This window comes from Capra hircus, chromosome 23, assembly GCF_001704415.2.
Source record: "Capra hircus breed San Clemente chromosome 23, ASM170441v1, whole genome shotgun sequence".
NCBI classification, from domain to species: domain Eukaryota; kingdom Metazoa; phylum Chordata; class Mammalia; order Artiodactyla; family Bovidae; genus Capra; species Capra hircus.
Window position 1 is genome coordinate 7,688,827 of NC_030830.1, and position 23,556 is coordinate 7,712,382.

Genomic DNA, 23,556 nt, shown 5'->3' on the forward strand with positions numbered 1-23,556 from the left:
GGAAAGTCCTAACCCCAGTACCCATGCCTGTGACCTTATTTGGAATCAGGGTCTTTGCAGATGTAACAAGTGAAGATGAGGTCATGCTGGATTAGAATGGCTCTAACTCCAGACCTAACAGAAGCAGAAGATATTAAGAAGAGGTGGCAAGAATACACAGAAGAACTGTACAAAAAAGATATTCATGACCTGGATAATCACGATGGTGTGATCACTCATCTAGAGCCAGATATCCTGGAATGTGAAGTCAAGTGGGCCTTAGGAAGCATCACTATGAACAAAGCTAGTGGAGGTGATGGAATTCCAGTAGAGCTATTTCACATCCTGAAAGATGATGCTGTGAAAGTACTGCACACAATATGCCAGCAAATTTGGAAAACTCAGCAGTGGCCACAGGACTGGAAAAGGTCAGTTTTCATTCCAATCCCAAAGAAAGGCAATGCCAAAGAATGCTCAAACTACCATACAATTGCACTCATCTCACATGCTAGTAAAGTAATGCTCAAAATTCTCCAAGCCAGGCTTCAGCCATACGTGAACCATGAACTTCCTGATGTTCAAGCTGGTTTTAGAAAAGACAGAGGAACCAGAGATCAAATTGCCACAATCCGCTGGATCATGGAAAAAGCAAGAGAGTTCCAGAAAAACATCTATTTCTGCTTTATTGACTATGCCAAAGCCTTTGACTGTGTGGATCACAATAAACTGTGGAAGATTCTGAGAGAGATGGGAATACCAGACCACCTGACCTGCCTCTTGAGAAACCTGTATGCAGGTCAGGAAGCAACAGTTAGAACTGGACATGGAACAACAGACTGGTTCCAAATAGGAAAAGGAGTACATCAAGGCTGTATATTGTCACCCTGCTTATTTAACTTCTGTGCAGAGTACATCATGAGAAATGCTGGACTGGAAGAAACACAAGCTGGAATCAAGATTGCCGGGAGAAATCTCAATAACCTCAGATATGCAGATGACACCACCCTTATGGCAGAAAGTGAAGAGGAGCTAAAAAGCCTCTTGATGAAAGTGAAAGAGGAGAGCGAAAAAGTTGGCTTAAAGCTCAACATTCAGAAAATGAAGATCATGGCATCCGGTCCCATCACTTCATGGGAAATAGATGGGAAAACAGTGGAAACAGGGTCAGACTTTATTTTTGGGGGCTCCAAAATCACTGTAGATGGTGACTGCAGCCATGAAGTTAAAAGACGCTTACTCCTTGGAAGGAAAGCTATGATCAACCTAGACAGCATATTCAAAAGCAGAGACATTACTTTGCCGACTAAGGTCCGTCTAGTCAAGGCTATGGTTTCTCCAGTAGTCATGTATGGATGTGAGAGTTGGACTGTGAAGAAGGCTGAGCGCCGAAGAATTGATGCATTTGAAGTGTGGTGTTGGAGAAGACTCTTGAGAGTCTCTTGGACTGCAAGGAGATCCAACCAGTCCATTCTGAAGGAGATCAACCCTGGGATTTCTTTGGAAGGAATGATGCTAAAGCTGAAACTCCAGTACTTTGGCCACCTCAGGTGAAGAGTTGACTCATTGGAGATTTTGATGCTGGGAGGGATTGGGGGCAGGAGGAAAAGGGGACGACCATGGATGAGATGGCTGGATGGCATCACTGACTCTACGGACGTGAGTCTGAGTGAACTCCGGGAGTTGGTGATGGACAGGGAGGCCTGGCGTGGTGCGATTCATGGGGTCGCAAAGAGTCGGACACGACTGAGCGACTGAACTGAACTGAACTCCAAAGACTGTGTCCCTGAGACAAGGGCAACCTGGATGCAGATATAGAGAGAGTGCCCTGTGAAGATGGAGGCAGTAACTGGGGTGATGTGTCTACAAGCCAAGGAATGACTGGGACCCCCAAAGCTAGAGGAGGCCAGGACAGAGTTCTTCACAGAGCCTTGGCAAGGGGGCATAGCCCCCGCTGGCACTTTGGTTTTGAACTTTTGGCCTCAAGAATTGTGAAAGAATAAATTTCTATTCCTTTAAGACATTCGGTTTGTGGTACTTCGTTACAACAGACTTAGGAAATGAATACGATAGTCTACATTTTGGAAGTTTCCAAATGCAGGATCATTAAAATGGTTGTTTATTTAAAAACACATCCCACCATTGTAATAAATGAAGGAAGGTTTTCTGGAGAGATTAGGCTGTGACAACGGAGATGAGGGCAGGATGAGAACATCCTCCTGATGGTGACAGTGACACTATTGTGGTCCCCTGACATAGTACACGCTGACGGTTCTCAGCCACTTAGATGTTTGGTATGTCAGTCCTGTTGGAACATGTTGAATTAGAATTGTGTAAATTCATTTAATGCATCCCATGTTTTCACCCCTACAATGGTATAGCAAGAAAATCCAGGAAGGCATCCAGAAGCCAGATCAAGTGCAGCTAAAGACAAAAACAATCTACAAACAAATAAAAGGAAAAAAATAAGATACAATCACTGGGAAAATTAATCTGACATGGGTGAGGTTGCACGTATTTGGTTCAAGAGATTGCTGTATTTATCTATAGTCTTGCCCTTTGCTGCTGCTGCTACGTGGCTAAGTCATGTTCGACTGTTTTTGATCTCATGTAGCCTGTCAGACTCCTCTGTCCGTGAAATTTTCCAGGCGAGAATACTGGAAAGTCGGTTGGCATTTCCTTCTTCAAGGGATCTTCCTGACCCAGGGATCAAACCTGTGTCTCCTGCTTGGCAGGTGGATTCTTTACCACTGTGCCAACTAGGAAGCCTGCGCTTTGCCAGCTCCCTTTTAAAAAAGTGCAAATAGTCCTGAGAGGGGCAACACATATAAAACAATACAATAATGTCAGGCTTTGGAGTCAGACAGATGTGAATCAAAATCCAGGCTCTGTCATTCACAAGCTCTGTGGCAATAGGAAAGTCATCTGACCTTGCGGGGCCTGAACTTACTCATCTGCTTAGTGGGTGCATGATGTTTTCATAGGTTTGCTGCGAGAATTAAATGAGTTAATAATTGTTTCAAAGCCCACTATATAGTATGTATAGCGTTACCAGTAGCATTTGCTTCTGCTCAATACTCTTCCTTCCCATGGACAGTGGACAAGGCAGAAAAGGCAAGATGGAGAGGCAGCGGAAGAAGAGGTTGCAAGAGGGGGCCTAGCTGAAAGATCCTGCACAACGGAGCCTGCCACTGGGCTGTGGTTTGAGGAGAAGCTACCTCCTTTTCCACATGGCCTCGGGGTAGCCCAGCTCCAAGTATTCTCCTTTCCTTCTTGGCCAGGGTCCCCCAGAACCAGGGCGGTGACACACTGCCCACGTGGGGCTGCCGTGGGCAAGGGAGCTGCTTCTTCATCTGCCTTTGTTCTCTGAGCAGAGCTGTATCGGGGCACTGGAGACAGGGAGCGCCCTGGAGGCAGCCCCAGCTCTCAGCAGAGTCCTTTTCCACAGGCTAGGAGCCAAGGAGAGCACAGACAGGAAGACAGAGATGTTCCTATCAGACTGGCGGAGAAGTCAGCAACCTCACTTTCTTTGACAGTGATCTTTGAGCTCCAGTTAAATGGATCAGCTCCTATTTACTATTTACACAATCTTTCCAAAATGATTGTCATCTTTTTTTTTTTTGCTAACGTGAGCATGTATTGAGTATAACTTATTTCCTCAGGTTCCACATAATCGAAGGCATGAGTGACAGCCTTGATACAAATCTAAATATCCCACGTTGAGTTCCCCCACCAAATATGGCCGGGAACAAACACAGACCCACCCCCTGCAGGTCCTGAGCGGCCCTCCACCGCCCTTGGCCACCATCATGGTTTCCTCTTGGGGCGGCCACGCCGCTCTCGCTCTGCCACCTGGTGGACTGGCTCCGCAACTTCATCTCCTCTACCCCTGGCTTTCATCACAGGAGACTGTGGCTTGGTTGCCGTTCCTGCTGCTACTGGGCTCATAAACATGGGAAAAACCGCTCTTGCCAATGAAAGCTCCCCAAATAAGAAGCTAGCTACTTGAAATTTCTTTCAGTTCCTAGAATTGGGGCACCTTCTATCCCTACCCCCAGTGCTGCATTCAGAAACATCTTGCACCCCACCATTAGCCAAACTCCCCAGCAGGGCCCTTGTTCAGTAGCTGAGTCATGCCCGACTCTCTGCGACCCCATGGACTGCAGCGCACCAGGCTTCCCTGTCCTTCACCATCTCCCAGAGTTTGCTCAAATTAATGTCCATTGATTCAGTGATGGCATCTGACCATCTCATCCTCTGTCGCCCCCTTCTCCTCCTGTCTTCGGTCTTTCCCACCATCAGGGTCTTTTCCCAACAAGCCAGCTCTTCAAATCAGGTGGACAAAGTATTGAAGCCGCAGCATCAGTCCTTCCAATGAATATTCAGCGTTGTTGACAAAGACCCTCTCCTTTGATCAAACTCTAATCAGCCTCCTCAGAGCCCCTGACTGGACTAGGGATGACCTTGGACTTCCTTCTCCATCCTTGCAGAATCCAGTTTGAGCAAGAATCCTATGAAGTCAGTTGAGTGAAAACTCCCCAAAAGTGTCTGGCTACCCTCAATATCATGCTGATATCAGGTTGGCCTGCCTTAAGCAAGGGTTCTGTTGAGTCAGTCTTGCAAGAAGTTCCCTACCCATGAATACTCTCCTTAGTCATTTTCCATCCACTGGTCCACATCCTCGCCCTTCACTACGGATCCCCACTGTCCTTGTTAGAGTCAGAGTTTAGCCTGGTCTCTCTCCCCTACCACAAACCCCATCTTAGTAGCCTTACTGTCTCTGTGTACATGTGCATATAAGCTAAGTCTCTTCAGTCGTGTCTGACTCTGTGTGACCCTATAGACTGCAGTCCACCAGGCTCCTTTGTCCATGGGATTCTTCTGACAAGAATACTAGAGTGGGTTGCCAGGCTCTCCTTGAGGGGATCTTCCCGACCCAGGGATCAAACCTGTGTCTCTTGTGTCTCCTGCTTTGGCAGGAGGGTTCTTTACCACTAGCCCCACCTGGGAAGCTCCTTACCATCTCTAATGAGTGTCATAAAGTTTTTTCTTTGACACGCTTGAGCTGTCCCTGCAGAAGGCATGCCCCACTCACCCGGGCAACCCAGGTTGGGACAGACATCCTTTCTCATCTTTGAGACACTTAATCTAAGAAAGGGCCTGACCCATCAGATTTAAAGTCTCCCAATAATCTCTCCCGGGAGGCCCACTGAAGTTGGCAGTCATATAGCTTAGATCTGGGAGCACATTCGTCATTTCAAATCATCTTTCTCACTGCCAGACAATGAGTCCTGAAGCTTTGGCTTTGATAAAGAAGTCTCTATATTTTCTGCTCTGGCTCTTGGTCTCTCTCCTGATCACCCCTGCTAAGCGCAATGTTACATTCTTTGAGTTTGCGTGGTCTGTTTCAAATGTCCAGACGTTTCCTTCAGCCTCAGAGCCTGCATCTCCTTCCTGAACTCACAGGAGGGTTAGCTCAGGATCGCAGCTGACTGGCTGTGGCCGACTAGGCTTGCTTTCTTGGCTCTGTGGGACTAGATGGGAGCCCATCAAAAGAAGGAGAAGGCGAGGTGTGCCTTTGCTCTCTCTCTCCTCCTTGCCTCCCTGCCTAGCATCACGCCGCTGGGCAGGTGATATGCTGAACCGACTACGTTTTCCTCCTGAAAGTCCAACCCCATTGTTCCCAAGGCCAAATGCTCAGTAAAGACAGGGCCAGGCTAAGCCTCCAACATGATGACAGGAAGCGAAGGTAGCCCTGAGATTCTGGGCATTAAAAAAGGACCAATTAAGAGATGAGAAGAAAAGAGATGGTATGTGGCGAGTCTCCACTGGGAACAGACACACATGAGGAACGTGGATGGGATCTGTGCCAGGCACTTTCCACCATTAGCTCCTCCCATGTTGTAGATTAGGTAACTGAACCTCAGAGAGATTAATAATGTCCCCAGGTCCCGGAGCTCATGAGTGGAGCCAAGATTTGGACTTGGGTCTGCAGATCTGTTTGACTTCTACGCTCCAGCTCTTTCCAGGAAACCCTATTCCTCCCAGGGGAGGGGGTGTCTGGGCTCCTGGGGACAGGGGCGCAGTCCTCACTCGTCTTCTACTGGAGAGGCCTGGCGGCCATCAGTCAGCCCCCCCTCTGCTCTTCAGATCTCGTTACCATTCCTGCACTTTCCAATAACATATTCGTAGTCATCTCCGAGGTGACAGAAATGGCTCCAGCCCACTGCCATCTGGGAGGGCTTAGGGCTGCCACGACCCTTGGCACAGCCTCAGGGCTCAGCTGGCACTTGCTGTGAACCCTGGATGCCTGGAATCAGATCCGCAGGCCTGACAGGGCGCGAGCAAAGTGGCACCCCAGGGAGGGTTCCCTGAGATGGAGCCATGCAGCCATGAGCTACGGCCGATCTGTGCATAGCGCATCTGGGGAGTGGATAACCCAGCCTGACAAGCGACCTTGACAGAATTACAGCAGTAATATTTTCAGTTGGTTGAGCTAGTCTTGGCCAATTTCTCTAGAGCATTAGGTGCAAACATAAGTCCGCGGTTCCACATCGCTCACGCTGGCGCCTGCCGCCTCCCCTTTGCTGTTTCTAGTATTTATCCTGTGGCTTGTACAAGCCTCGTCTTTCTCTTCCCTGGTGAGAGCGAGAGTCTCTAGGCCACCTTCGCCTCCGCTGGATGTGCAGTGAAGCAGTGCGGATGAGAATCCTGCCCCCAGCCCGTCGAGCCAGGCTGGCACTGAATGACCTCCTGCACCAGCCAGCCTGTTCTCTGAGGACTGAAATTGATTTTCCTTCGTTCTGTGTGTGAGCACAGCCCGAGGTACAGCTCTGTTCCGCACCAGTCCCAGGTGTGCGTTTAAAGGTGAACAGTGACATTCTTGAAAAGATAAATGGGAAAAGTTCTTTAAGAACGCCCTCTGTCACCTCTGCTAGTGAACGGAATGCCTGCTTACATTTCCAAACAGTAGCTTTTAATTTCTCCATGCCACTGTGCGTGTGTGTGTGTGTGTGTATGTGTGTGTGTGTGTGTGTGTATGTGTGTGTGTGAGTGCATAGGGATGGGGGTGAGAGGTTTCTGAAGGTATGAGAGAAAATGTTCAAAACTCCAAACTCCTGTCCATGTGGCCAAGTTGAGGTCTGATGTGTGATTTAAGGAGGTGACCAAAAAATCAGTACTCAAAACGTTTTATTGTCATACATTAAAAAAAATCAAAATTAATGCAAAAAATCCACTGTGAGCAACATATCAAACTTTAAAATAAATAAACAGTTGACATTCTTAGTTTTTCCCTTTGTCTCAGAGTCCAAGATGACTCAACAAGACACTTTATAAGCTTCTCATATGATGGTCATCATGGATTTTTATGTTATTAATTTTCAAAATACTGTGTGAAGATGTTTATCTTGACGACTGAGTTGTTTCTGGTCCCTTTGAGTTTTGCATGCTGGAAGAACTGCCTCTCCCAGGTCTCAGCCCCCTTCAGGCCTGGCCCAAATCAGAGGTAGGGTTGTTTCTGAGACTAGCTGAAGGTCCTAGCTGGCATTTATATTCAGCCTCCAAACTGAGAAAGAGTTGTTAACTCTTCCTCTAGATGGTGACTGTTTGAGCCCAGAATGGCATTTGGATTTTGTCATTGACTTGGTCACAGCTAAAGTCATCCCAAGTGCCAAGCAGGAGTGAAGAATAGGCTTTGATGGAGGTAGTGTCCGTTCTGTACATACCAGGGGTGGTCCAGGAACTGGCCAGGCCACAGGAGATTACAAGGGGACTCTTGGTAGATATCCAAGTTCAGTGCTGCTGCACAGTCACCTCACCGATGATGCTTGTAGAGGAACCTCAATCTCCACTCTCAAGTTGCCAGTTCATTGCTCAGTGGGGCACTCAGGCCCTTCCCCCACCCCACCCCTCCCCCACCCCACCCCACCCCTCCCCCACCCCACCCCCACTCCCAAATAATCGTCACTGGTGTCCCTAGCAGCCACAAGGCTCTGTGTGGATATCACTTCAGTGACTGCCTTTTAAAGATATGGCCTGTTGCTTCTGGAAAAGCTAGCTATTTCATAATTGTAAAATTGACCTCTATTCCGCAGCTCTACTACACACTGGTGTATTTCCTGGCAAATCCATCTAACCCCAAATTAAATGACATTTCCTGGCGAGAGATGGGCAAGTGGTTGAAAATATCACAGCAAATGCTCCACTCAACTTGTAATATTCCTTTACATTAGATATCTTAGGGCTTTCCTGGGTCTCTTAACTGGCAAGTTAAGGGAGGACACTGTGGGCTCAGAGTCTGGCCATTTGAAATAAGAAGCCAGCAGGGAGAGGCTTCTTGACTCTGGTTTTTAGTTTTACCTTTTCCAACGTCTCCTTCCCATCTTAAACATGCCCTTCCTCCTCCTGTATGCTTTCTTTCAGGAGTTGACATCATCACCTATACCCAAGCACGAGGTGGCGCCAGAATGATCCTGCCAGAATGTTGATGTGATCATGTCATTTTGTTCAGAACCCTTTGTAACAACTCCTCCTAGTCCCTCCTCCAGGGGATCTTCCCAACCCAGGGATCTAACACAGATCTTCAGGATTGCAGGCGGATTCTTGACCAGTTGAGCTACCAGGAAAGCCCAAGAATGCTGGAGTGGGTACCCTATCTCTTCTCCAGCAGATCTCCCCAACCCAGAAATTGAACCCATGTCTCCTGCATTGCAGGTGGATTCTTTACCAGCCAAGCTACTAGGGAAGCCCCCCGTAACAACTCCTCTTAGCCTAGAAGGTAATGTTCACCGGGCCTGTTTTGGCTCTGCCCTCTTCACTCACCTCATGGCTCACTGCTCTTCCCACTTGCAGCCCCGGCTCAACCCCTGGGCCTTTGCACACCCTTCCCTCCTGTCACACTCTAGTTTCCTGCCTTAGCCTAACTGCACGGCTGCCAGCCTTCTTGGAATGAGCCAGGTGGCAGCGGCGTTTTAGAGTTCCGCATGTGGACCTTTACTCATCATCCTGATGTCAGTAGGGTGCCGCCCCTTTGTCTTTCCTCATATCTGATGGCTTTGATTCTAGAGCCTATCACGCTAGTTTTGTCCCCCGCATAAGACCCCTGTACCTCCTAGTGGATGGGGATGGGGACCAATTGCCTGGCTGGATCAACTGATGAAGCAGCCTGGGGGAATCTTGTCTCTTTCATGACTGGAAGTAATCAATTATCTTGTTTTCTTTTTCCTGCCGCCCTCCCATCTTTGATGAAACTCAGAGCTTCAACTTCCCAATTGGATTCTAGAGAACAGATCATTATTCATCATTGATACCCCTTTTTGGAGGCACTTAAGATCCAGCTTTCTCAGATTGGCTAACATCTTTGTCCTGACTTCATTTTACTTATCTATAAAATGATAAAAATGTTACATCACTTTCAATTCCATCAAAGCTGTCGAATGAGCTAACCTCTCAGGTGACTCCTAAACCAGGACTATCTTACAAGGAGTCAAGGAATTTCGATTTGCAGGCATGTTGTATAATTTCTCTTTCTTTCCTAGTTGACTGTGGTCAGACACATCGGCTCCAAGGGAATCTGGCACATTAATGTATACTGTTTTTAGGTTAAAGGAAAGTTTGTTTATACATAACTTTTTATGATTCCCTGTCTTAGTGCACTTCTTGATTAATTGACTGACAATGATATTGTGGATAGTACGTTGGATAAGAGTTTGGGAAAGAAAAGTTTCATGCTGGCGGGGAGCTGAAGGACCTAGAGAGGCGTGAATGATGTCACTGCTGGTGGAGGGAGTAACCACATTACCTGTGTCCCCTCCTTGACTTGGCAGGTGATGGTATAAGCTTCAGGGGTAGGTGTTATTGGACCAATTAAATAAAGTCCTTAAAACAAAGCCCAAGTTTTCATGATGCTTTCCAAGAGTGGGCCGTCATTTTTATTTGCATACACACAAGCACAGGAGTCTGAGATGCATTACGACTCAATGGATGTGACTGCTGTTGGGTGTATGGGGGACTGCCCTGGACTGCAGCTCTGGGAGTCACGTGTGGTCACCGCTGGCAACAACCCATCACCTGGGCAGTGCTTTCCTGCCATACGCTGGCCAGAGCTCGGGGCGGCAATGATGCTGGCAGGACACACGAGCGGCTGTGCCCCTCCGCTGACGCCCCAGCCTGCCTTGGGGCTCATTTGCATGTTACTTAGGGCCTCGGACACCCTAAGGTGTAGAGTTGCTTTTGGTTAGTTGTTATGACCGTGTGTGAGAAATGGCCAAGTCGTTTCCTTTGGACCAGAAATGGAAAAATCTTTCAGAGGATGAAGTTTGCTTTGGCATTTTGATAAGTCATTAGCCTGAAAATGTGCACTTGGCTTTTTTGCTGCTAGGCTGGAGGAAAGGAATGGTAACGCTTCAGGGTCTTTACATTCTGCTGACCGAGACCAGCCTCCTGTCCCCCAGGCCCCCTAGAGCCCAAGGGCTGGCCCTGCTTCTGACCAAACGCTCCTGGCCCATCTCCTTGCCATGGGGGTGGGGTGGAGGGCTACGGAGGAGGAGGGTGGGGCCACCCCCGAGTCTCCATTCCCTGGCAGGAGCATTTGGCTTTGCTGGACGTTACACACGGTCTTTTCAGCCTCACTGCTTCCTGTGGCTACACCAGCCCCATCTTTTCGCCTCCCTGACTCCCCTACGTGACTTGGCTTCACTTCTGCCTTCTGGTACCCCCAACCCCACGACCCAGCGTGGTCCATACCAGGAAGTTCAGCGTGGACACTGCTGTCATTTCTTACTAATGCCCGAGTCCCTTCTTGACAAGCTGGTGACCCTGAGGGATTTTGTCTGTTTTGTCCTTTTTTTTTTTTAAATTACATGGCTCCCATATACACAGATGACCCAGCTTCTGACGTGACTAAATTTCATCCCATATGGAAAGAAATGTACCAATCTTTGGACACTCAGAGCTGAGTCTGGAAGAAACTGATATAGCTCATGATGTGTGCAGATTTATGTGACAAGCTTCTCTGGCCAGCCACCACCGTGGAGGCCACAGCTCCCAGTCTTTTCCAAACTGTAACCAAACTTATCTGCATCTCAGAGTGTCATGGACTTGAATGACGGCTGGTGCCAGAATGAGTCATGAGTTGGATGCTGCGTGAGCGGGGGAAGAATGGGAGACAGGAAGGGCAGAGGGGGAGATGCAGAGGCCTAGTGGTGGAGGACTTGGGGGCCGACAGCTTGAGTGATGAGAAGGGAGAATTGTAAGGAAACGGAATTGATCTCTGGGACTCGGTGCTGGCATAGCTCAGAGAGGAGGTGGGGAAGGACAGGGGCTGGACACGCCTTCAGGTTCTGTGGGGTCCGGGTGCTGAGCGTGCTGGTCACTTGCTTTGAGACTAGACTCTGCACCTCCGTCCCTTCTGCTGTTGACACCGTGAAGACTAAACGGTCCACCTTCAGGGGTGCACACAGGGACTTTTAGGAGCCTGTTTCCAAGTATGGAGTGGGGCGGCACTGAGATCATGAAGACCTGAGCTGTGTCCAGGGGTCCCTGAGATTCTTGTAGTAACTGGAGGTCAGATGTTAGAACTGGGTCAGTACAGAAGGGGAGTTATTTGCCCATGGATCAGCATGAATAGAGCCTGGGTGAGTAATTCTCTAGGAAGAAATGAAAATCAAATCCAGGCAGGCCATCCTCAGGGGCAGAGGATGTTGTATTGACTGTTCCTTTTGAACTGTGGCCTCAGAAACACATGGAAAGTACTGCTCCAAGCTGTTTAGTTGCTAAGCTGGGTGCAAGGCCTGGACTGTTGCCTGCCAGGCTCCTCTGTCCATGGGATTTCCCAGGCAAGAATACCAGAGTGGGCTGCCATTCCCTTTTCCAGGGGATCTTCCCCACCCAGGGATCGACCCCATGCCTCTTACACTGGCAGGCGGATTCTTCACCGCTGAGCCACCAGGGAAGCCCACACCACCAAGAATGAGTCCTAATTAAACTGCAGACTTTGGGTACTTATGCTGATGGAAGTTCAAGGTTTGAAACAAATGGACCACTCTGGTGGACAATGTTGGTAGTGAGGTCTGAGCCCCTGGGGCATTTATGGGAGATTTCTGTACCTTCCCTCAATTTTACTGAGAGCCCAAAACTGTTCTAAATAAGTAAAATCTTAATAAAAAATTAAAAAAAAGTGTTCTAGCAAGCAGGCCCTAGATCCCATATGACCAATAAAGAACAGACCTGGGCATTAAACCTTTAATACATAATATTTTTTCTTTCTTTTTTTTCCCTTTTAAAATATCAGCTTACATGGTGGTTCACATTGGTTTGAGATTATTTGAAACTGTATGTGAACATGCAGTAGGGCCCCTTCTTCCAGATGTTGTAGCTGAAGCTTTGATTTTAATAATTCTAAATACAATAGTTTATATGCAGTTCTACCATATCAAATCATCTATATTATACCAACTTGCCAAGATCTTTTTGAGACTGAGGTCTGATTTCCAATGTGTTACGTGTTATTCCCAGTTTTCTGGAATTTTATATTCATGCTATGCTTGTATTGACAAAAAGTGTTGAAAGATAAGGTGAAGAACAATTTTTGGTACGATTCTGTTAGTGATCACTTTCCAGCTTGTTGTCATTCCAGCTTTTTGGGATAATTTTAATCAGTCAGCTATGGATCACCTAAGCCAATATGCCAGGTACAGATTGTATTCCTCTTTAATGGCTAATGATCATACTCCCTGGGCCATGTCCTTATCACCCTTCCTGTCTAACCCACATCTCTTTTAAGGGAAATTCTTTTACTTAAGCTCTTACCTAGACAGCCTTGCTTTCTATCCTGTGGTCGTCTTTGCTAGCTCATCCTAACTCAAAGCAGCAATCCTATCACCTTTGGCCTCCTGCGGAAAGCTGGACCAATCATATTCTCCAATTGCAAAGTCTGAACTAAGGAAAATAAAAAGAACTTTATACTTTGTGATAAATCTAGCAGTGAAGAAGATAGCCCGAAGTTGAGTTGGGGCTACGGCAAGCCAAAACTTGCCTCTTTTTGGAGAGAGAGAGGTGATGACAAGGTTTGGAGGCTTCTTAAATATCTTAAGTCATTCTGAGAAGCTTCGGAAAGCTATGGACTCTCTCCCCTGAGAAATATATAAATTAACACTCGGACAGCATGTTGCTTACAGTTTCAGGATGTTTATGTGTGTGTGTGCTAAGGTGCTTCAGTCATGTCCAACTCTTCGTGACCCCACGGACTCTAGCCTGCCAGGCTCCTCTGTCCATGGGATTCTCCAGGCAAGAATAAACTGGAGTGGGTTGCCATTTCCTCCTCCAGGGGATCTCCCTAATCCAGGGATCGAACCCGTATCTCTTATGCCTCCTATATTTGCAGGTGAGTTCTTCACCACTAGTGCCACCTGGGAAGCCCCAAGATATTTATAGACCTTTTCAATCTTGTGGCAGTTAATCCCAGAAAAAAAAATGGTAATAAAATCTGGTTGGTATTGAGACAGTGAAGAGGATGTGCAGAAAAAATAAACAGGAGTGGAGAGAGACAGAGGCCCCTGGACCTGCCTTGTTTGCTGAGGTCTCCAGGTCTGATTTCTAGGTCACCTGACCCTTCCATAAACTCTTGAGATTAATTGAGTGAGTCCCTGTTTCTCCAACTTAAAGTGCTTTATTTAAATAATCGGGCCATCATTCACACAGTCATGCAAGCTGTAAACCCCAGAGTGGCATCTCGATTCCCAACCATCAATTTCCAAGGGCCTCGTGCTTCGGGTTTCTTACTGTGCTGATAGCCCAGGGGCCAACTCAGCCATTCTCTATCGCTTGTTTCCTAATATCTTTTTCTTCTTCTTTTTTGGCTGCGAGACATGTGGGATCTTAGTTCCCCAATGAACTTCCAGCGCCATGGCAGTGGAAGCTCAGAGTCTTAACCACTGAAGCACCAGGGAAGTCCCTAATGATTTAAATGCCTCCAGCTCAGACTGTAAACCCAGGTATTCAGGCACCTGCTGAACAACTCTACTTGGTCTTCCTATAGATATGGCAAATGCAGTAGTTTAAAAACACAGCTCATGGTTTTCTTGCCACCGAAAAAAGACAGAAAGCAAAAATGAAAACAAGGCATACTAAACACCTTGTTTTGGCCAGTGCCATCCATTCAAAGGAGCCTAAGGAGCATCTCTGATACCCTTCTCTCTCCCGGCCTCAATGGACTCAATCATCCATCAGCTGAAAAATGAAACCCTGACCTGTCTCCATGTTTCTAACCTTGACCACTCTAGCTCGTCTTCCAGCTGTAGCCACGTGATCAGTCTCAGATCCAATTCTATGGCATTCCCACTGAAAGTTCTCTGATGCTTCTTTGTAACCCACACGCCCTGCAGGGCAGAGGGGCCTCCGAGATGTCTCCTGCTTCTGGGCCTTCTAGTCTCATCTCCTGCCCCGCCCTGCACATCACTTCATGCTGCAGCCCACTGACCTCCTTGCACTTCCCACCCAGGCCATCCTATTTCCTGTCTCCAGACTCTGCTGGGGATTCCCTTCTCTAGCTGAAGTTTGTTTGTTTGTTTGTTTGTTTTCATAGGCTCCTCTTTGGCTAAACTCCTTTTGGAGATCTGAAAAAATAGGTATACAAACTACGCAAAATTATGAACACTTTCACAAAGAAATGGAAAAGAATTGCACATCACACATTCCATGGCCAGACATAAAATTCCACTTAAAAATCTCTAACATATTGAACACATTCAGTACTTACTAAGGCCCCCAGCTTTCCTCTTTTGATGGTCTCTTCATGGCTCCTTTCTGCCCCAGTGGCGTTTACTCTGCAGCCTCTCTGGCCATGCTCACTTCACCTTTCTCTCTTATATTCATATTCAATCACCCAAGTTTCCTTTTTTAAAATAGAGACCAATATGGTTCTCATTTAGATTTTCCAAGGAGTATCCTTCAACCTAGCACTCCATCAGCAGATGCAGTATTATTCTAGGAACTGGCCTTTATTGGAAAGCAGCTCAATCCCTGAGTTGGGAAGATCCCCTGGAGTAGGAAACACAACCCATTCCAGTATGCTTGCCTCAAGAATCCCATGGACAGAGGAGCCTGGCAGACTACAGTCCATGGGATTACGAAGAGTCAGACACGACTGAACATCACATCACCTTCATTGGAAAGCAGGGTGAATCTGAAATATGTGAATTTTAACTAATATGTGAATTTTCAAGGACATATACATTTTCAAATAACACTTTTTTCTGGTTTAAAAACTCATTTCTACTCATTGAGAAAATATTAGAAATAATAAAGGAATATAAAGAGGGCTATAACAATCATCACATACCTAACTGCACAGATGTAATGACCTTCTGTCCCTCCTTCTCCCTCTTTCTCCTTGGTTTGGCTAGGATCCCCACCATAAACCTGAAAGAATCTCTCCTAGGACCTCTTGGAAGGCTGAAATCAAGCCTACATTGCAAAAAAATAAATTCTGAAGAAAGTTGACTTTTTCTTTTCTTTTAATAAAAACAAGCTGTCGCAACCTGGAAACCCATAGGTATTCACTCTCTTAAAAAATGATTGATTGAGTTAATATTTGAATAAGTGGTTCATTCACATGGTTCAAAATTCTAGGACTATAAAAACTTAATGTGGTTTTTAACTATGTCTGCAAATTCTTTGCCATTTCTCCCATCAAAATATAGAGTCAAATTCCTCTCCCTTTGAATATAAACTTGCCTTAGTGACCCAATTCCTTGGGTATCCATCCAGAGATTTTTGTGCACTTGAAAAAATATATAAATATATACTTCTTTTCCCTTGTTTCTATATGTTATTTCATATTTTGATTGTTGTTCACCTATCAGTACATCTTTTATTCACAGTTGAATAATATTGTCTTGTCTGGGTACTTTCTAATGGACATTTTGGTGGCTTCCAATCTTTCGCTCTTACAATGTTACAGCAAATAATCTTATACATATATTACCTTGCATATATGTGGGTTTAACTGTAGGATAAAGGCCTGGAAATGGAACTGCTGTGTCAAAGGGTGGGCGCATTTGTAATTTTAATAGACATTGCCATATTGACCTTCACAGTCTTCCAATTTATTCCTGCTCAAGTGATAAATTTTGTTTCCTTTATTTCCAACTTCACTCACCCAGTATGTTACTGGACTTTTGGATCTTTGTCAATCCGAGCAACAAAAAAAAATAGTATCTCAGTGCAGTTTTAATTTATATTTTTAAAATGAGTGATGCTGAACATATTTTATATTTTAAAGATAAAATATTTATTTTAAAAATAAAATATTTAAATAAAAATATTTATTTGTCCATCCTCTATCTACTTTTATATCTTTTGCCCATTAAATTTTTTTTCCTTTGCTCATTTTTGAATGAAATGATGATCTTTTAAGAAATTAATTTGAACATATGTATTAGGGGAAAAAAACCTTTGTTGTTTGTCTTTTGACTTTGTAATTTTTATTACATGGAGAATTTGTATTTTATTTTTCCATGGAGAAATTTACTGAATGTTGTTTTTTCTCTTTTGGCTTCTGAATCTTATGTCACACTTGGAAGAGTCTTCCCCATTCTAAAGTTACTAAATAATTCCCTATGTTTTCTTCTACCTCTTTGGGGTTTTAATCTTATACATTTGGAATTTATCCAGGTGTGAGGTGTAAAGTGGTCTTCCCAGGTGGTGCAGTGGTAAAGAATCTGCCTGTCAATGCAGGAGACACAAGAGACATGAGTTCTATCCCTGGGTTGGAAAGATCCCCTGGAGTAGGAAATGGCAACCCCATGCAGTATTCTTGCCTGGAGAATTCCATGGACAGAGGAGCCTGATGGCTACTGTCCATGGGGTCGAAAAGAGTTGGATATGACTGAGTGACTGACACACATACCTCATTCTTACTTTTTTGGTCAGAGGCAATTCATACCCTTTCTATTGAAAGACAGCCGTAAGTGCTGGACTTACGGCTTAGGAGGACTCCGACTGTGTGAGTGTGGTAAGTCATGTCCTACTCTTTGAGACCCCACGGACTGTAGCCTGCCAATCTCCTCTGTTCCTGGAATTCTCCAGGCAAGAGTACTGGAGCAGGGTGCGTTTCCTTCTCCAGAGATCTTCCAGACCCAGGGGTCAAACCCACATCCTCTGCATGGGGAGGCTGATTCTCTAACACTGAGACACCTGGGAAGTCCCAGGTCTCTAAAAGAGAGCAGTCTTTAAGACATCCTACTCTGGGGGTGGGGACTGGGTTGAACCATAGTTTCTAGTGGATTTCTTCTGGCTGATAACTTGTAAAAAGAAAAAACTGAGGCTCCTCTACATTTTAGGAGCAGAGGTGTCTCAGAAATGATGACAAAAGTTGGAAGAAAGCTTCAGAGTTTCTTTGCCATGAGTGGATGAGCTGGTTAGGGCCCAGGAAAAAAAAAGAAAGGAATCTGGGTCTGAAGAATCTCAGCAGCTGGCCTACATGGGACTCCAGAGTCAAAAATCACTGCTCAGCATGAAACTACAGACTTGATGTGAAGGGATGTGAGTGTGGATTGGGGAAGCAAGGGTTACAGCCCCCTTGGTCACATAGACCCTTCACCAATTTTGGTAAGTATATATTTTTAATACTCACCAATATGACAGCTGTCGCAATACAATCTAGCAAAATTGTTTCCAATGAAGTTAAAGACAACTCAGTACTTCTAGAGCCATCTTAACAGAAAAAAACGAATGAAGCATTTGGCCAACCCAATACTTTATTTTTTTTTTTCAGTAAGAACTTTATTTTTTTATTTAATTTTAATTTTATTTTTTAACACCAAAAACATTTTGTGTTGAGGTGCAGCTGATTCACAACGTTGTGCTAGTTTCTGATGAACAGTGAAGGGACTCATCCATATATATGCATGTATCCATTCTCCCAACCCTGCTCCCATCCAGGCTTGGCTGGCCCAAAGTTGAAAGCCTTCTCTGCAACGCTTTCCTTCTCAACTACCATCTTTCTCAAATTCCCTCTTTTTGTTCAGAATCCTTCTCATTGCCCTAGTGGTTGGTCTGACCGCCCCTGTTGCTGCAAACAGCCTTCAGGAACAGCCAGCCTGTGCAGCTGAGCTCCTGGAGAGGTTCTTGAGTAGGGAGGTTGTCTAGTTGCCTTCCCCTTGCCAGGAGAGATGCCAATTTCCAGGGCATTTTCCTCCCACCACTGACTCTCTTGTTTGGCTTTGCACAGAGATGCTGTGACCCCTCGTCTCATTGGCTTTTGACACTCTTTCCTTTTGACCCATTTTCTGAAGAAACTTTCCATGCCTTTGGCATGTTCTATGGCTGAAAGCAACGTCTTGGCATTCCAGAATATCTCAACCCAGATGAGAATGTTTCATTCTAACACCAGGAGGAAGGATGAAAGCACATAATTTCCTACAAAATGGATTTGTAAGAAATAAAAGCCTGTTAACACAAGACCTACAGTCTCAAAATGGAGAAAGTAGAGAGCCTGAGAAGGCTCTCTGGAACCAAAACTTCACTGTAGTTTTGTAAGATCTAAAAGAATTACTTTAAAGAGGAATAAGAATTGCCCCATTAGGGGAAAAGCTCAACATAGAGAGCAGTTTTAAAATATGCCTTCATTCACACATACAAGTGCAAAACCACTTGGGTTCTTCTTCCTCCAGTTGCTTTCTATTTCATTCTAACTCAACAGCTGTAAATGGCTTTGGTAAATCACACTGGTACATTTCCATTAACATGAGCAAAATTTATGTCAACTGCATTGACAACAACTGTCAGCCTTGAAAGACCCCAATCTCCTCTTGTACAGAGGACACACATCTGTATCATACCTACAGCTTCTCATATGTACCAGCACCATTTGTCTATCTTGTTTCCATTTTGTTCTCCTCCTCTGGACTCAGAAATCTCCCAGGTCATCAATCAGCTTTAGTGTCAATGAGGTGTATTCTGACTCGGTACAGGCTGTCCCTATTATTCCCTTCTCTGGCTCAGCTGCCTTTTTATTCCAATGAATGAGGTTTTCCTTGCAAAGCAGCTACATTTGTGTGCTGCAGAGATGGGAGATAAATTGGTTTTGAAATGGCACCATTCTGCACCACTTCAGGGTAATGTCCTTTATTCCATACACAGATTTTTTTTCCTATTGTAACATATATGAGGGCTTTTAATTCCCACACATCAGAAATCATTACCTTAGCTTTTACAGGGTTTCTAGAAAGTCATGGGATATGGCCAGCCCTCAGGCTCACATTCTGTTCTGTAGACAGAATGAGCCACCTCTACAGTTGATCCTGCTAAGAACTCAGCTAGGGTTTCTCTTACTATTTGTGGTGAAGGGCTAGTGCTTTTTTATTTTCAATATATTAGATGGATGCTTTTGTAAAATACAAAATCAGGCACTTGGATGCTGCGGTGATATCAAATTGCACATAAACCTTCTAAGAGCTTGTCATTGTCCGTACTTAGCGCAACTGGGTGGCCGTTGGATCATGGACCAGCCCAGACCTAAGGATCACACTGTGGATAGGCACTGAGTTTGGGCCTGTTCCCCACACTGTTCTAAGACTCATCTTGCAAAAACAACCATGTGACGTAAGATGTGCTCTCCTCTGTTTCCTAGAGCAGACAGTTTCGGACCGTGCAATGAATATTACTCAGCCATCAGCCATAAAAAGGAATGAAGTGCTGATAAATGGGACAATATGGATCAACATTGGAAACATGCTCAGTGAAAGAAGGCAGAACAAAAGGTCAGGGATTGTATGACTCCTTTTATGTTTAGAACAGGCAAGTCCATAGGGACAGAAAATTTAGTGGTGGATGGGGACTGGGGAGGGGGTGGCTGAAGAAAGGGAAAAACTCAGAGATACAAAGCTTCTTTCTGGGGAGATGGCAGTGTTCTGGAATTGGATGGTGGTGATATTTTCACAAGATTTTCATTACAATTGACCCGTGAACAATGCAGATTTAAACTGCACAGTTCTACTTATATGTGGCTGTTTTTCAACAGTAAATGCTACAGTGCCACTCAGCCCACATTTGGTTGAATCCTCAGATGTGGAGGACTGCATATAAACTATACATGGATTAACCCCCACGTTGCTCAAGTGTCAACTCTGTCCTGAAAACTACAAAGTTGTATATTTTTAAAGGGCTAAAATGGTGACTTTTTTCATTCAAATTTTTTCTCAATACAATTTTGTCTTTGAAGTAATGCAGTGTCTTGAAGGATTGTAAGCAAATTTGAGTATTCAGATACTCTGATTGCAGTAGGAGAATGAATTGCCAGGAGTGGCTATGCAGAGACCAGGTAACGGGCAATCAGAGTAGCTCAGGTGAGGGGTCAGACCCATGAGCAGGTCCATTTCAGCCACTGACACAACGGGCACCGTGCCCAGGGCCCAGAGCACGTCTTACTGGCCTGGGAAAATGTTTAAGTTTGGCTTATCTTCTAATCAGAATTTTAAAATGAATATAATAATGATGAACATAAAATAATGAACCCAGCTTGGTTTATATTTGTCTTGGTACCAACAAAGTCATAAAACATAATTTTTAATTTTTTATTTTTATGCCGAAGGGGATCACAAAGGTAAAAATGCCCAGAGTCCATTGAAGTCGTATCATGGCTCTGGCCATAGGGCAGAGATGAAGTGACTTGGATGAGTTCAAGAGATATTTAGAAGATAACAACTGATGGGTTGGTGATCGGCTGTAGGGATCACACAGCTGGGTGGATGGTGGTGTCGAGTGCTGAGATGGGAGGTTGTGGGAGAAGAGTTGAATTTGGGAGAATCATGAGGAGTTCAGTTTTACCCTGAAATAGGGCAGCCTGGAGTGCTGCAGTTCTTGGGGTCACAAAGAGTTGGACATGACTTACTGACTGATCAGAGAACAACTCTGAAAGGAATGAAATTTCATTTCCTGGGACCTGGACAGTGTCTGCCAATTGCAGGCAGCAGAGTTTTATTTCTATGGCCTCTGTAATGGGATTGGGAAATGGCTTTATCAAATAGCTTCTTTTGAAGTGTACTCATTGCACTAGAATTTTCGTTATCTTACTTTAATTGGTGCTGTTTGAGGTCTGGGAACTGTTTGGTGAGATTCAAAGAAGTACTGTTCTTTTGCTGAAATGTGTAAACTCTATCAGTTTCTTCCCCAATAGCTCAGTTGGTCAAGAAACTTTCTGCAATGCTGGAGACTCGGGTTTGATCCCTGGGTTGGGAAGATCCCCTGAAGAAGGAAATGGCAACCCGCTCCAGTCTTCTTGCCTGAAAAATCCCATGGGAAGAGGAGCCTGGTGGGCTATAGTCCATGGGGTCTCAAGAGTCAGAAATAACTCCTTGACTAAACTCTCAGTACTGATTACATTTTATAAGATGTAGAAAACTCCCATTAATTTAAAAATTAAAAAAAAAACAAGCAAATTATTATTCACCCAGTCCCCTCTTTGCACATTTAGGCAGATAATACTTTGAATGTTGGTGCGTAAGCAACAAATTCTATCAAACAAGCCATGCCATGTACATCTCCATTACAAACACGTTAGGAAATGAAATTCAACAGCTGCCAAATGTACTAAGTGATCAAATCAGAAGGAAGTGAATGTTGTTTTGAAGCTCGTCAAGAGAATTTACAACTGAAGTGTTAAAAAATATGAAGATAATATGCATTTGGTGGTGACCTTAGAAACATCTTAAATGTCTTTTGACCATATTTTCCTTTCAGTTTTCATAAAAACCTATTTCTTCAGTTACATCCCATGATATGAAGCATTTTGTATATTAGAGAGAAATTGATGTCTTTTGCTCATATTAAAAAAAAGAGATATGACATCCAACTTTGTTTTTTTGTAATAAAATAAAACCTGACCTAACACATTGTAATAAAAGAGCAGTTGAACCAAATCGGATGATCTACCTCTGAGAAATACACGAGTCATCATTTTGCTAATCTCTTTCTTCCTGAAACATCAACAGAAGTGGAGTTTTTGTACAATTAAGTCTATGCTAAGAATCTTTTATCTTGAAATTTCTTCCAGACTGCTATGAATTTTCGAGATCAACCAGAGCTGTAAAATTTGTGTACACAGAGATCTAACCATCTCTTTTCTTCCTTTTGACTCTGATGCCTGGGGTAATGGTCAGGCCAAAAACAATTAAGCAGAATGTAGGTCATTTCACCAGGTGATAAATTTACCCATTCCTTTGGGCCCTCACTCTGAAGTTTTCGAGGCTAACGATATGGCAGGTGCTATTTTGAGCTGAGATGAAAGGAAAGAGTCTTCAAAGATCGTGCCTGCCCAGTGCACGATTTAGAGCACGTGGCAGAGGGGCCTGCCGGAAAGGGTTCTTGGCTTCAAGAGGAGCCTGCTGTCCTAGAAGCAGCCAGGAAGCTTCGAGGCTGCATCTGGAATCATGCTTCTTTCAAAAAGGGGGAGGAGAAAATGTGAAGTGGAAGAAACTGGCTGGAAGGGCTCAACTCTTTTGTGGGGTGTCCTGGGCTGGGAGTCAAGAGTTGAATTCTAGGCCTCATCAGACCACGGAAGAGCTGTGTGGATGTGGAAAGCGCTTCACTTCTCTGAACTTCTGTTACCTCTTCCGCAAATGAGGGCTTAAGTTGATTTTTTCAAATCCATGGAAAGTCTTGATGGCCTAGGAATCTGTTAATTTGTCTGCTCCCTGGCTTTCCCTGGTGGCTCAGACAGTAAAGAATCTGCTTGCCAATGTGGGAGATGCAAGAAATGCGGATTCGATCCCTGGGTCGGGAAGATTCCCTGGAGAAAGGAACGGCATGGCAACCCACTCCAGTATTCTTGCCTGGAGAATCCCATGGACAGAGGAGCCTGGTGGGCTCCAGTCCATGGGGTCACAAAGAGTCAGACATGACTGAAGGGACTTAACATGCTCACATGTTAGCTTCATAAAAAGCCAAGTCAAAGTACTCATTCTATACTTTTATTTTAAAAGGACTTTTAATTTATATTAGTAAATGTACGCAGCTGGATGATGGATGGTGCTGGCCCTCAGACTCTTGGAGCATCTTACGCTCCAAGTGGGTGATGGTACATAGAAAGCATTCTCAAGGAGGCAGTATCCATGGCGATGAAGCACAAAAGCTTGGAAATTGAAGAACCTGGATGCATACATGGTTTCTGCCACTTCATAGTTCTGCAATGAAAGCCAGTTACTTTGCCTCTCCAGGCTTCAGTTTTCTCATTTTTAAAATGAAGGCTAAAATGGTACTTCCCTCTAGAATGCTTATGAAGGGGGACAAAAAGTACTTAATGCATACAAAATGGGAAACAAAGTGCCCAGCACAAAATCTGCACTGAATATCTCCTCGTTATTATTAATAATTAGTCTTGATGTGGATTATTTCTGCCTGTAGGTGCTACATGTGACGATCAGGCAGCCAAATTTGTGAGTTCAAAACCATACCCAGGAACATCTGCTTTTGCGAAAGAGCTGGGCATGTGGATGGAGCCCTAATTCTCACGTATTCCGGAAGTCTGGAGCACCTGCTCTTCAGCTTTCATGGCTTGGCAGCTTCTAGAAAGTTCTCTGG